This window comes from Cheilinus undulatus, linkage group 14, assembly GCF_018320785.1.
Source record: "Cheilinus undulatus linkage group 14, ASM1832078v1, whole genome shotgun sequence".
NCBI lineage: Eukaryota > Metazoa > Chordata > Actinopteri > Labriformes > Labridae > Cheilinus > Cheilinus undulatus.
This window is the reverse complement of record NC_054878.1, coordinates 26,738,583-26,753,640: the sequence shown is the minus strand read 5'-3', so window position 1 is coordinate 26,753,640 and position 15,058 is coordinate 26,738,583. Positions and strand designations below refer to the sequence as shown.

Genomic DNA, 15,058 nt, shown 5'->3' with positions numbered 1-15,058 from the left:
GTCATTTTCAAAATCCTCCTCCCTCTGAGGATTCTTGGGATTCCCAGCTCCACTGATAAAGCCTGAGAATTCTGTGCCATTGAAATGAATATAAAATGCCCTGGAAGGCTGAAAAGGGGAATCAAGTTGAAATGGTTACTGATTTTTTTTTTCTTCAAGGTTTTAAATGAAGGTGAAAATGGGTCAGGATTTTTTTACAGTCTACCCATTGGTTTTAATAGGGCAAATTTTGCAGAAACGTGTTAAAAAGTTTGTAGAGTGCTTTTGTAGTCATCTGATTACTCAGAGCCCAAGGACACATCAGCATGTGACTGTAGAAGCTGGGGATCAAACCCATGGCCTTCTGACTAGACCAACTGAGCCACAGTCTCCCCATTAAACATTGTGAGAAGAAATACTGGTGTTGTCCTGGGAATTTTGATGTATGAATGGTTCGAATCACTTCAATAAGTGCGACAACCAGATAATCCCCTCTTGCTCTTCTTTCAGCTTCATCTATTCTTGGCACTTCTTTGCATTAAGGTCAAAACTTTTTCGTAACTGATGACTATCGCAGGTGTCCTTCCATGCCCCAAGCAGTCCAGACACATGGGGGAGCATCTAAATCCGTTATGTCTGTAAACCGGTAACACTGAAGAGCTTTAAGTCTTCAAACAGCCATGCCTGTGTTTTAACTCCAATGTGCTCTCCCATGGGATTTCCTTAAAAATGCTCTGTCCTCGAGCCTTTCTAAAATTCATCAAACAGAAAATAAGAAGTGTATTGTTTCATTTGGATCTTGGGCTCATACATCAGCTTAAAATGAAAAGTCAACCACAACCTCAGTAGAGCATGTTTTTACATCAGATCAAAAACTATAGGACTCTCTTGTGTACTATGCCTCTTTGTAATTTTATTTGTAGGACTCTGGATCTGGATCATATGTTTTCCAGTCATTATTGCTATTACACAATATCTCTCAAAGTTTATTTTTATTGATTTAAGGTTCAGACAGAGGCATATGCCAGCAAAGTTTTGTCATTCAATACATAAATGACTTACAGATCGAATACTTTAATGAAATATGCATTTACTGGGTGCATGCAATGCAGCATTAAAGTGACTGGTAGTAAATAAAATCGCTTCTTTCCCTGGAATGTTGTTTTCTCCATTCATCTCATGAAAACTTACAAATCAGCCTTCACACCTATGTATCTCCACCATTCAAAAGTTTTACAATCATATATTATTATTTGTTTGGCCTTTAGCTAGTGTGCTAAAGGTCCAGGCCCTGAAAATGATCCATATCTATCCATAAAATCTATATGCTTCCATTCAGGTTAGAAAGGATGTTCAAAGTTAGTGTATCTATTCAGGTGACATTCAGCTCTATATTTCAGTAATATCATTTATGGTCCTGCACAGACACTGGGTAAATACTCTAAATGGTACAATTTTTCAAAATGTATATTTTACACCTCTCTTGAGCTGCAGGCCTGTTTTCTCGGTTTGTTTTATTGTCATTTTCTTAAGTAAAATAATCAATTTAATCCCCATTTCATGCTTTTAAAAATTCATGTTGATCTATTTCCTAGAATTCCAACTGTGTGATTTGTCTGTATCTGAATTTTCTCAAGCTGTTTTGCTGCAGCTGTAAGTTGCACGTTAGCCACAAGAGGCTGCACTTTGGTAACAAATAAGTTGGCCTGTTTCAGTTCTGTTGGGCAACGGTTTCCATGATCGCGATGGCTTATGATTTCACCTGGATAATTCATAACAAAGTGATACATCACCCATTACTTTTTACTGCAGTGGGACATTTTCAACTGAAAAAGGTGGTCATTACTTCTTTGTTTTTTTTTACTGTCCTGTGGCACCTTTAATGCTCTTGTGTTGTTCTTGGGATTAATCATATCTGTGAAATGTCTTAAGTCTGGTCTGTATAATGAGATCTCTGTTGACCTTCATCACAAGAGCTGTACAGTGACAGAATACTGTGCTGCAACGATATATTTCATTATGTGAATGCAAAAAAATGCCTTAATTGAAGTACTTGGAAATACAAGGTGAAAATGTAAACAGATCGTATATTACCTTGTGCGACCTAAATCATCAAATAATGTTCTGAAAATTAAGATTCTATGAATATGGAGTGATTATAAAATTTCAATTAAAAAACAGTTGAAACACACCAGTTTAAAGATAAAATATGGTTATCACAGCTTAATTTACGATGGACCAAGATTTGCTGATCTCCATGGGCCCCCAGTTTGGCTGGGTCCTAGAAAACTATCCCCTTGCCTAGAGTATAATAAAAGTTACCTTACACCTTTAAAAGTTGATACATAATGTCCTAATCTAGTATATACCCCTGTGAACGTAACCTTAACAATATGAAAGTTAATTTATTTAAAGCAATTGCTAATTTTGAAGTGCTTTACTGCATGTATGTGGTTGAATCCATCAGGAAGAAAAACATCTCAGATTGTGTCTTTATAGAAAACTAGAACAATAAAAAAAACCCTTTTTTTAATCAAATGGATGTGAAGACTCGCTAAAAATATTTGATGCAACTTTAAACAAACACATCTAAAAATAATTGTCTGAATGTTCACCATGGGACCAGATCATATCACCATAAAGGGCATAAAGCCAATATAATTTGTGAAGTTGTGCCTGAATTTGCCAACACATAGCCTAAAGCCTACATGTTGTAAAGATGTAGGTTGTGCAAATACATTGCCCCACTGAGGCTGTAACTCATCCCAGGCCAAAAGGCAAAAAGGGGGGGACATAAATATGTGAGGGGACCTCCTTTGTTCGACGTTTAGTCACCTCCGTGGCCCCTGGAAAACCATTAAACGAGCAGGACTTCTCCCAGGAGCCCGGAATTCCTCAGATTCCTCCGGTCTGATGTCAGAGCAGAGGGGACGGCATCTGGACTCAGTGTTGCATTCAGGGACCCCGCCGAGGCTGCGACATCTTAGTTCTGATACTTTAACGACCACTTTGAAACTTCCCTCTGATGTTTAAGCACATGTGAGCTTATTCAATAAACTACACCTTCTTTAGCATATATGGAAAAAAAAATAATTGAACATGAAAACGACTGAGGCCTATAAAAAGACATGCAAAGTCAAGCTAAGTCAAACCAGAAAGCTTGAAGCTTCTTCTTCTTCTTCTTCTTCTTCTTCTTATTTATTTATTATTTTATTTATTTGCAGATTCTTGTATTTTTAATATCTTTCTTAAAGTTTTATTTCAAAATATTTTGTGGAAGTGACATAATAAAGTAAATAGCAAGGAAAACAAAAATTCCAGATAAACAAAAGTTTAAAAATTAAATTTTCGGACTTTGTAAATTACTAAGGCTGTCAAGATTTTTGCATTAATAACGATTTGATCACGATTTACTATAATCCACTATAATCTTTTATTGTCCGTTTCAGCACACTTCGATTAAGCCGCTGAAGCATCTCCCTACTACCATAGTGATGTAAAAGAAAGCCACCACTGCTCGTTAATGTCTCATATCACTTTGATAAACTTCACAGATGGCTTAGTAGACAAGTTAAAAATCACCCTGCCTTGTTTTATCATTTTGTTAGTATCCCTTTATTTCTTTTTCAATCCATAACAGGTTCTTTCTTCCATGGTTAAGTTTATGTCATAATATTCAATATAAAGCAGGTCTATATACAAACAGGAAGTCAATCACCCTCAGTTTAATACAGTAGGAAACCCAAAATGACACAAAAAACCGTTCAGAATGCAAAAATTATAGAATTTTTGGATCAGAGAGTAGTGTAATTAATCACAATTACATATATAAATCCTGTGATTAATCGGGATTAATATCGGTAACCTTGACAGCTCTAAATATTACTTTTCATCTGTAGAGCTTTTGAATTTCTCTCGCGACCCTGCATTGTCCTGATTGGTCGTAAACTAAACCTCCTAATTGGACGTTTCGGCGTAACCCTCGTGATTCCAATCTTCTCCGCTGCCTGTGAATGCATCATCTGCTCCCCTTCTCCCACTGTCCTGAACACCTCCATTGGACCAGAGGGACCACTACTATAAACATACCCAGAGTCCCAGCGAGAGAAGACCTCGTCATATTTATTCCACGGCCAAGTTTGGGAACCTTTGTGACTATTTTCACAGTTTTTGTGCTGTGCGGAAAACTCCTTATACTTTTGAAAATATCGACAGTTGAAGCAGCAGCAGCCACGACTGAGCTCGCGACTTTTCTGTTCAGAAAGTTGCGCTCATGTGAATTCACAGTCGAGATTTTGTTTTCCAAAAGGGAGCTAAACGTATAGAAGAGGAGAAAACCTAAATGAGGATTACGTTTCTGCTGTGAGGTTCAACACCGTCGAGTAAAGAGGACTTTCTCTCGCGGGGAGCAGAAAGGCATGTAGCGCAGCATCGACGGTGAGTTCTGCAGAAAAAAGGGGAAAAACTCCAACAAGAACTTTATTTTGCACTTTTACTTGTTTCCAAACCGCCATGACTTAACTGAACGAGGAGAAAACGGCTATAAAAGTCTTAGCATCTGTGCTAAAATGTAGGCCAAATGGCTCGGCCACGTAGGGCAGACAGGGGATCCCAAATATTTTCATTGTAGCCCCCCTTACCCGCTTCCTCCACCTAATACACACATTAAAACGCAAACAGAGGCCCACCTCCTCATCTACACTTCCTAGGACTACTGAAGGCAGTAAATTGATACGATAGTTAAATGGCCAGCTTAACCTCCAATCAAAGCAACACTAACCAAAGTCAGTGATGTAATTCTGGAATAACATTTCTACATTTGCTTGAGACACTTTGTAGACCCCCCCCCCCCTCCGCAAGACTCCTTTTAGGACGCAGGTTAGGCATCTTTAAGGAGGCAAATGGCACATGAATCGTCCATATCCTGCTCTCTTTTTGCACACTAAGATGGCATTTCTGCACTGAAAACAACCTGACTGTGATTTTTGTGGCCATGCTTCTGATGACACTGCGCATGCTATGCTCACACTTTGTTTTCCAGTTGTTTTTCTCACACTCCTCCTGCAGCCTCCTTCTCTGTGCATGCATGTTTGTGTCAGAGTGTGTAAAAGATGTGTCTGGACTCGCACCTTGGACTGCCAGCATTACTGTAAAAAAAAGGGGGGAGAGTTCTGTAAAGGCAAATATAGCATAGCTGCAGGAGGCGTAGGCCATACACTCATATATACACACACATCTGGCTGTCTTTATAAGCCCAGAGGCATGCTGTTTAAATTATATGGTGCCTAAGCAAGTGGCCTTCAAGTACACAGCACTTTTTAAACACTGGTAGAAGATTTAAAGGAGTTAAAGCTTGAGTCGTACTGCCCATATTTCATCCTTTATCACTTCTTAATTAGAAAAGTAAACTACCATTACTATACTGACCACACTAGTGGACTTTTGTATCCACTTCAAGTTTTTCTGCAGTACTTCAAACAAAGCATACTTTTTAGATGCTCCTGAAATGTTAAGAGCAAAAGGCATGCTCACTTTAATGTCAACATGGTACCATTGTAATAGCTGTTTACAGCATGATTCAAGCCTTTGCACGTAAAGGGGAAAGTGGCTATTGTTTGTGTAGCCAGTGGTCATTTGAGTCTGAAGGCCATTTAAACTGCCACGCGGGACAAACACACCTGTAATTTTGGTCAGTGCTCACGCTGTGTTAAACAGAGAGGGAGAGGAGGGGAAGAGAAGTTGTTGTAGCAGTTTAAGTGAGGGCTAAGAAATGCTCGGAAGTCTTTCAGACTCATCCTGTGGTTCTTGTGTTACTCTGCAGAAAAGCAGCGGTGCAGTGGCAGCATGAAAAGGACAAAAACAAGAGCCAAGGTCTCAGTCTTTGCTTTGAAATGGGAATGATTCTGGTTGTTTTGATGCAAAATAAGAGAACGTAATCAGTGATGAAGATTGGAGATTAAGTCTGCTCTTAAATCCTTTTTTTAAATTGAGTTTTTAGTGGTAGAGGATATTAACTCTTGAAATTGTTAGTTGATTTGTAATTGATTTGATATTTCTCTGATCTTTAGTCCTTTATAAAAAAGGAACATCTATTTCTTCATTTAAGCTTGAGTCTGACTGGCATATTTTACACTGATATCATCAGGCTGATACTGATCATCATATATATCAGCATTCAACATATTTCTGATGTTCCCATATGAAACTTAACTGTTAAACATCTATGCTAAAATAGACACATAAGAACATATGGTTTTAAGGGACTCCTTTGTCTTTATATCCCTATAGCTATTAAATCAACCCCAAAATGATCAATCTTGAAACAGGTTTATCAGTTTCATTGACCCATTTTTGCAGAAATCCACCTGTCAGCCATCATTACAATTATTAATACAACAACAATATGTTAATTAGACCCAAATATATATTTGATGTTGTTCATTTGAAAGTCTGGCCCCCACAGTGTCTGTCAAAACAAAATCTGGCCCATGTACAAATGTAGTTGATGACCGCTGGTTTACAGCGCTCTCAGCACTCTTCAGCTCATTCAGCAGAGCATCATAGCTCACAGGATGCTGGGTATTTTTGAAGTTAGTTTATAATGGATTAAAGCTGTAAATATCTTCAGTTCTTTTTAATAGCATGCGTTTAAAAAACAGCACAGTTTCTCCTATTTTAAGATCATTAGAATTAAAAAGTACTGAAACTTTGAAAAATAACATCTGGCTCATAAGATGAGTGCATTTGAGAAAAATGAACCCATCAGAAGTTGTAGCCGCACTCCTGAACGCTGTCTAAGGCAGGCCACACACGAGAACATTTTCGTATCCTAACAGATTTTTAAAACGTGGAAGACAACTGACATGACAGTTGTATCAGATTTTTGACATTATAATTTCCCAAAAGCACACACTGCATGATTCAGCAAGTACATGAGACCACACACCTGCTGTTTGTTTCAGTGGTGATTCCAGAGAAATGAGACCTGGCAGAAGCCTGCACGATCAGACTTTCAAAGAAAATGTTTACAAGCTCTGTCTCCTTCTATGTTTGGTGAATTTGTCACAAAATGTCAGGTATCTCTGCTCTTTTTTCATTTTCCTTTATTTCTATCCTTAACATCTAAAAGCCTCCCGTGGACAGGTGTTGAATTTAGCACTTTGCTATAAACACAGCAGTGCATCTGAGACTTGTGCAAGATTAAATGTCACAGCATCAACGTTACTGTGTGTCCATGTTAAATAAATGTTAGAATTAAAGTCCTCAGCTGGCTGTGCTGATTGAAAAATATGGGTGAAGTCCTGGCTAAGAATACAGCATAGCTGTGTCAGGAAAGGCTCATTTATGTTTGCATGTTTTTAAAAATATGCAACATCTGATTGGTGACACTACCTGGTCCTTCGCTTAGACTGTTGTGAGTATTTCTTGAAAGCGGCCTGGCGTGGAATCATGAATATCAAACATGATAAATATTTACGGCTTAGGATCAAGGTGGCTCTGACTCCAACAGTCAAATCATCAGGGGTGTCGGCAAATTGTCTTGTGTGAAGCCAGCCTAAATTGGGCAAATAACTGGTGATGTTTTGATACCAAAACATTCCCAATGCTTGCTTGGGATTTTGGTAATCAACCACACGATATTAAACAGTACTGGGTTTTATGGCTTCTGTTAAAACAGTCAATACAGTTTTAAGTTTTACTATTATTATATAAGAGATTTTTAATCCGGTATTGTGACAGCCCTATAATGGATAGTAATTCAAATAATTCTCGGATAAATGGAAGTTGGCTGCTGCCTGTTCTCCGCAAAAACTGTAGTGTTAATTTTCAGTGTTAAACATTTCAGAGCTTATTTTAACTCTTGAAGTATAATCTTAACTCCATTCTGAGTTAAATAGTCTTCAGAGTTGTTTGACAGTGTTGATCCATGAGTGTTAGTCCATCTCTTTAAAGAGTAAATTGATATAAGCTCTGCCTACTGCCATTTCAGATGTGTGGGGATAGAGTTTTCCCAACATACCCTTGGGCAGAGTGTTAAGATGTGTTTAGATGTTGCCCGTTGTACAGTGATCACTGCTTGGATTCCTTTGCCCATGTTTTTGGTGAACTATATTTGGTTTTGTTGTTTAACACTACTTCACTATGAGTGAAGCTGTCCACTACGTTGGTCACTTCCTGTCTGTGGTAATGGCTGGCCTATAATAAAAGGATGGACACACAAACTATCTCTCCTCTTTCACACATACACAGACACACACCCAACTGCTCCTCTCTCCCTGTGATTGCAGTTCCCGCTTTTCCTTCTTCTCTTCTCTTTTAGCAGACATTTAGAACGCAAAGTGGGGAAACATCATGAATTAGATGAACGCCTGACAGTCCATTGCTGTTGTTTTTATCTAGTCTCGTGTCGTAACAGAAACAGAACTAAAGTTCCGCCTGAGTTTTTACGACAAAGAGCTATTTTTAGTTCGCTAGCATCTCATCTCCATCATGACACCTGGCTGATGATGAATGTACAGTGCTTAACAAATTTATTAGACCACCTGTCATATTTGACTCAGAGACCATCCAGCATCATGAGGTGCTTTAATGCGGACTCTTTCATTTTCAGTGAGCTCTCAGCGTTTTACCATTTTGAACAGGAATGAGGGATTTCAAACTGAATCCACCCAAATTTGAGCCGGCTCTCTGGCCTTCTCTGAGAAGTCAGAAATTAATCAAGCATAACATTCAACCACTAAAACTCATTTTTCTCTTCAGGAATGCAAGTAAATAACTATAATTTGACATATTGATCAAGAAATATAAATGTGTTTAACTATTTCTTCATTTTTTTGTAAATCAGTAAATTTGAAAATTCATGGATAATAATAATAATTATATTTTAGCGTTAAAAATATCACTTCAGTTAAAGAGCTTCTACATATTGGTGTACTAACCACTGCAGAAACATAAAAAATGATTTTGGTAATTACCAATGCTGTTAATTTAGGGCAGCTGTGGCATAAACCTTACTTTGAGTGGTCTAGTAAATTTGTTAAACACTGTATCTACTCAAGTTTACCGCTAGTCATCGGATTATAATCCGGGGGAGTACTAAACTCAGCAAAAGTAAATTATCAGCCGTCTGTGTGTGACGACAGACAGGATGTTGAGACTCCGCTGTTCATTATTCAAAATTAAGTTACTTAAAGAGCAGTGTCACATTTCATGATTACAATTTCAAACTCTTAAGGTATATAAATATGCGCAAATATAGACTATGTGTTTATATGGATCCATTCATACAATATAATTTACATTGTTAAGATCTGAAAAAAGATCATAATTCTGAAGGCATGGCGGCGTTTATTTTGGCATAGCGGTGCGCCATGATCAATTACATGTAGTGGAACCCCTGTCTAACATAAGTGTAATCTCTATAGGCCCTTGGTAAAATGGTTCCTTAAGATTATGTTGTTGTTATTAGTTGACACACAGTTTAATCCTAACATGAGCCATTTTGAAGTGAAAATAAACATATGACAGTAGTGAAACAAAGTTAGAATTATTTTTGATATCATGTAATACCAAGTTTAGTACTGTAAGTGAGTGAGGAGTGTATTTGGCCTTGTACTGACGCTTTTGTCACAGCATTGTGAGTTGCGTAAGAGTTGTGCACTGTGGCATCCGTCAGACAACAACAGAGCGGAGCGTGCTGCGACCTGCCCAACTCTCCCACACTCCACCTTAGGCTCCTTCCAGGTGTGAAGGGTGAGTTGTCAATCACTGCTTGCCCTGCCCCCATCATTACAGTTCAGACCCCCTCAGCCCAGACATTTGGAAACATGTGCCTTTTTCTTGTTTTGTGTGTACTGTGAGAGTGTGTATTCAAGCTGAGCAATTTTCCATTTGATCTGAAGTGTAAATTGTGTGAATTTTCCCCTCCTTACACTTATTATGTTTGTTGGGTACAGGCGGATGTAAGCAGTAGTGAACTCCAAGTGTTGCTGCTTTCACGAGCCTGTAAACTCCACTGAGCTCTCCGTCCTCAAGGGTTCAGCTGTGAGAAAACACTCAGTGGCTTTTTGGTGATTGAGCGTGTGTGTGTGAGGTCGTATTTGTGTGTGTGAGTGTGATGTGGTTCCCAGGACGAGGAGGATGGTGGGGGGGGGGGGTCATGGAAAATGTGAACAGCGCCGTGGTTTGGCTGGTAAAGACGCGGTGGTGGCCGACGGCTGATGGACCCAAGTTTGTTGATGTGGAGAGAGCCGCCGCTATCAGTCTCACTGTCCGTGTTTACTCACCACCTTCTGTCCCTCCATCATCCCCACTCAGCCTTCCCCTCAGCCCCCACTCTCCTCCTCCTGCTGACCAACTGTACCAACATGATAAGAGCCTGAGAACCGGCAGGGTCACATCTCCTCTCTGTCACTTATCTTATTTTCTCAGTCACGCCACGCGCTGTGAATCATAGACAATGCTCACCCACTTACTCTGCTATTCCTCACAGTTTTATCTCCAAACTCTCCTTGCCCTGGTGTCATCAATGCCCAGATTTCTCTGTCATGAGATGAGTTAAACTAGGTGAAAAGCTGCACAGACCCTGGCCAGTGTAGAGATTTATCTCTATTTTATGTTCATGTTTTGATATTGTTAGATTACTGGTCCTCAAAGTTGCCAAAAAAACATAATTTTAGACACAAATGTGATAGTAGTGGGGATGCCAGTAGCCTAGTGGTCATGTTTGAGTGCCCCATGTAGAGGTTGTTGCCCTCGATGCAGGCTCCCTGGGTTCAGATTTACCCTGTGGTTTTTTTACCACGTTATTCCCCACACTTTCTCTCTCTGCATAGTTTTTGGGTCCACTGCTCTATCAAAATAAAAGCATAAAAGCCCCAAAATAAATCTTGAAAAAAAAAATCATGGCTCAGATTTCAGAAATTTTCAACCACTTATATTTATTCAATGACAATGTTTCAGTTTGAACCACAGATGAAGCAAAATAAACTTTATAGGGGTGTATTTGGCCACACCTGTTAATTATTGAATTCAGGTGTTTCAGTCAGACCTGTTGCCACAGGTGTATAAATCAAGCATCTAGCTATGCAGTCCACATTTGCAAACATTTGTGATACAAAATGGGTCATTCTGAAGAGCTCAGTGACTTCAAGCATGGTACTGTGATGGAGGCCACTTTTGTACTAAGACGAGTCATGAAATTTCATCCCTGTTGGATATTCCACAGTCAGCTGAAGTGTTATTATTAAAAAGCGGAAGCATTTAGGTACAACAGCAACACAGCCATGAAGGGGAAGACCACATAAAATCACAGAGTGGGGTAAACGACTGCTAAGAAATGTTGCGCGTGAAAGTCGCCAATGCTCTGCTGATTTCATAGCTGAAGAGTTCTGAACTTCCACTGGTATTAATGGAAACACAAAAACTATGTGGTGAGAGCTTCGTGGTATGAGTTTCCATGGCTGTGCAGCTTCATGAAGCCTCACATCACAAAGTTCAATGCCAAGCACACCGAAACATGTTCTGTGGAGTGATAAATCATGCTTCTCTGTTTGGCTGTCAGATGGTTGAGTCTGGTTTTGGCAGGCTGGTTAAGGCTCTTTTCATTACAACCTGACTGCCTTTGTTGAGTTTGGTGTGGAAGAACATGACCCCATCGAGCACTTTTGGGATGAACTGGAACAGAGATTGTGAGCCAGGCCTTCTCGTCCAACATCAGTGCCTCACCTCAAAAATGCTCTACAGAATGAATTGGCACAAATTCCCACAAAACACTCCAAAATCTTGTAGAAAGCCTTCTAAGGAGAGTGGAGGCTGTTACAGTTGTTAAAGGGGGGCCAACTCCATATCAGAGTACAATGTATTTAAATACAATGTCATTATAGTCCCTGTTGGTATAATGGCCAGGCAGCTAAATACTTTTGTCCATATAGTGTATTTGATTGAACCAAGAGACAAGACAGCACAAACAAGTTTAAAAGAGCATTTTTACAGAAGCCCTGAGAGGACATGGATGCAGACATTTCATTTTACTTCACTTCCTGTGATTATTCTTAAATCGGGGCTGTTCTCATTGGATCACAAGAAATTCATGAGATATCATAGGAAAACCAGCTTTGTTATCTCATGATAGTGGAATACAACAATTCAAGACTTCAACAAAAAGTATGACTGTATGCCCACATAGGGCTACGTTGCACTTTTTGGCCCCCTTTTTTGAGCAAAGTATAAGATTAGTCTAAGCTACCAAAATTTCCGCGTAGATTTTGATTTTATGTTTATTTTGAACAAATATTTGCATTAAGGTATTATAATCGATAGTTTAAATGAAAAGCAGCACTAAATGTCTCCACTAAACTTTTAGAAGTCAAAATGCATTGTTAATATTTCATGCTTTAACTCACTATTGAGTCTCCTACGGCTGTCCTCTCACAAAACCCAGTCCAAACTATTACCACAAAGCTGGAGATGTTGAAAAATTATCTGCTGACACAAAATATCTCCAAGCATGAAGAAACAGACCTTAAAAGTTATTTGCAGATGTTGACAGATGGCTCTTGTTGTACAGGGTGGTACATGGAATTTCTGAAGCATCTGTGCATGGACAAAGCTTTGAATCAGGATTTCAGGCTGCATATCTGCAAGGGGAAGACGTATTTATAGGATCTCCTCAATGCATGCAAGGTCAGCGAGAAGAAGATGTTATGGAAGGTTTTCAGCTTTTATCACAGTTTCCTTTACTAGCAGAACATTATGTTTGTGTCTTTAAGTGAAGGATAGAGAATAAGAGAGTATGTGTGACTGTCAAGCTCCATTGCTGTCTGGATGTCACCTCTTTGTGAACACTTTGCTCTGTGTTTGTCACTTAGCTCTCGTGTTGTAGAGAGAATGCATGCATTTGTGTGTGTGTGAGTGTATAAAGTGTGTTGTGTGTGTCTGTTTCAGAAAGAGGGGGTGTAGAGGAGCTGGAAAGTGAAGAAGCAGATGCGCTTGTTAGAAACACTCTGTCTGGCCGCCTGGCTCCACCATCTGTTTGCAGCTGCTGATGTTTGTGTGAATGGTAGGCGTTCTGTGTGGTACATACAGTACATACAGTATCCTGTGGAATGTATTATTAAGGTCAGTCCTTCAAGGTGAGGAAACATGTAGGTGAAGTCTGCAATCCTTTTGACTAGACAGGAACACTCATTGCAAGAGTGTAGGATAACAGAGTCTCATTGTTATGTCCTGCTGTCCCTCAGGCATGCTGGGAGTAAACTGAATGAAGTATGCATGCACGCGTCCTACGAATACATTGCAAAAGATGACAAAAGATGAGTGTGTTGAGCAGCAATGTCTAATCAGGTTGTGTCTTTGTGCAGCAGGAGGATAAAGTCTGATCCAGGGTCACCTACCAGCAGCTGCTGCTCCTCAGACTGTGGCTGTGTGTCTGGGAATATGTGCAGTCAGAGTCATATTGCCCCAAAAACATCTCACTACAGAGCCTGTCTCAGCTCCATGGTAAGCCAGTGGGGCAAAAGAGGATAAATGTCCTAAGAAGATTTTGGAATATGAGACTAAATCTGTCTGTGTTGTAACAGATGTTGTTCTAATTTGTGATACTTATTTTTCACTTTACAAAGTGAAAAAACAGATGTTTTAATTTCAAGATAGGACAATAAATGAAGCAAGTCAGACACTTCAAGCTAAGTTAGCAATCTTATTTCAGGCTGCCAGCTTCCTGCTTTTACACTACTGGACAATAATTGGAAATCAAGGGCCGTGCAAATAGCCCTATGAAAAATCTCCTGCATGTGCCCACAAGTGGTTCAGGTTCTTTTATGTACTTCTCTACTTGTCAGCAAACAAGAAGTGACATATAACTGTTTTTGTGTCACTTTAAACATTGAATCATAAGAGAGGAGGATGCTTTCACAGTAGCCAGTCATATTCACTGAGACATTATGACTGTGTCTGGCTACTGACAAAAAGCAGACTTTTTTACATGAGCTGACACATAAATTACATGTGCTTCATTGTTTGATTTCCTCTCACAGTTCTTCTAAGTCTCGTTTCTGCACATGCATTTTCTCATGATTCTAACCATGGATGAGTATCAAAATCAATAGTACTGGTACCAGCACATCCAATACCTATGTACTGAATTACAAGACAGATTTTGGTGCTTCATTTCGGTACCTCACTACCCAAATGCAAGCTCCATCACTCCAAAGGAAAGGAATGAAATACTTTATAAGAGGTTACACCTGTTTCCTTTACTTATGCTCAACTGGCATCTTATTTCGGAACAACTGACATTACCAAGACAGCTTTTATTTAGTGATGCTACATAGCAACGTTTCAGGAACAGGACCAAATCTCAACCACGCCTCTTCCTGTGTTTCCATAAATTCAAACCTGACCATCTCCTCTTCTTATGTTGTCGTATTCCACAACCCTCCCTTTTCTCTATTTCTCTCTTTTCCTCTTTCCATAGGGCCATACAGGGAGTTTGTTGTGCCTGAAAGCTGGGGTGAACCACCTAAGTGTCTCCAAGCTGATGCCAATAAAAGTCTCTTAAAATGATTGTTCAGTATCTAATAAATAATTGTCAAATAGCATTCTGGTTTATAGTTTTGCAAGGGAAGCTGCTGACTTTCAAACTAATTTTCTCTTAAAAGTATTGATTCAGGCACCTTTTAGTCATGGGCACCTATTATTAAGTATCAGTTTAACACAGGTACTGGAAAAAAAACACTAATCATACCCAACCCCAATTCTGACTTCATAAAAGAATTTTGATCTACTCAGCTACAAATGGATTTTTCATGAAAAATCCAATGATCTTCCTTTACTGCGCTGGCAATACACAAATCTAGGCAAATGTCATTTTTTTCTTTTAAATATCAAAGTATTGCATAAATACATGCATACACATAGATGGCTGTATTTGTTGTTGATGACACAGTCCACAGTACTGCAATATAGTAAATACAGTTTTAACCAACATAACTTCAGTACTCCTCTTTTTGTCTTTTCTTCCCTCCACCCTTTTTAACAATGAAACATCTAAAAATATATAATTTAAAATATATCTGAA

The 15,058-nt window shown here is 39.1% G+C and overlaps 1 protein-coding gene across 3 annotated transcripts in view; it reads left to right on the top strand.

Annotated features, from left to right (window-relative positions):
* Window positions 1-4,013: 4,013 nt before the first annotated feature.
* The window catches only part of LOC121521024 (tyrosine-protein phosphatase non-receptor type 14-like), a 63,763-nt gene continuing 52,718 nt past the window's right edge, over window positions 4,014-15,058 (top strand). Inside the window, exons 1-2 of one of the 3 annotated variants that reach the window (XM_041804727.1) lie at window positions 4,014-4,416; window positions 13,341-13,479. The gene's annotated coding sequence lies outside the window, so the exon portion shown is untranslated. Of the gene's footprint in view, window positions 4,417-12,948; window positions 13,040-13,340; window positions 13,480-15,058 lie in introns of those variants that run through there. The other 2 variants (XM_041804728.1, XM_041804726.1) reach the window with 2 other exon arrangements.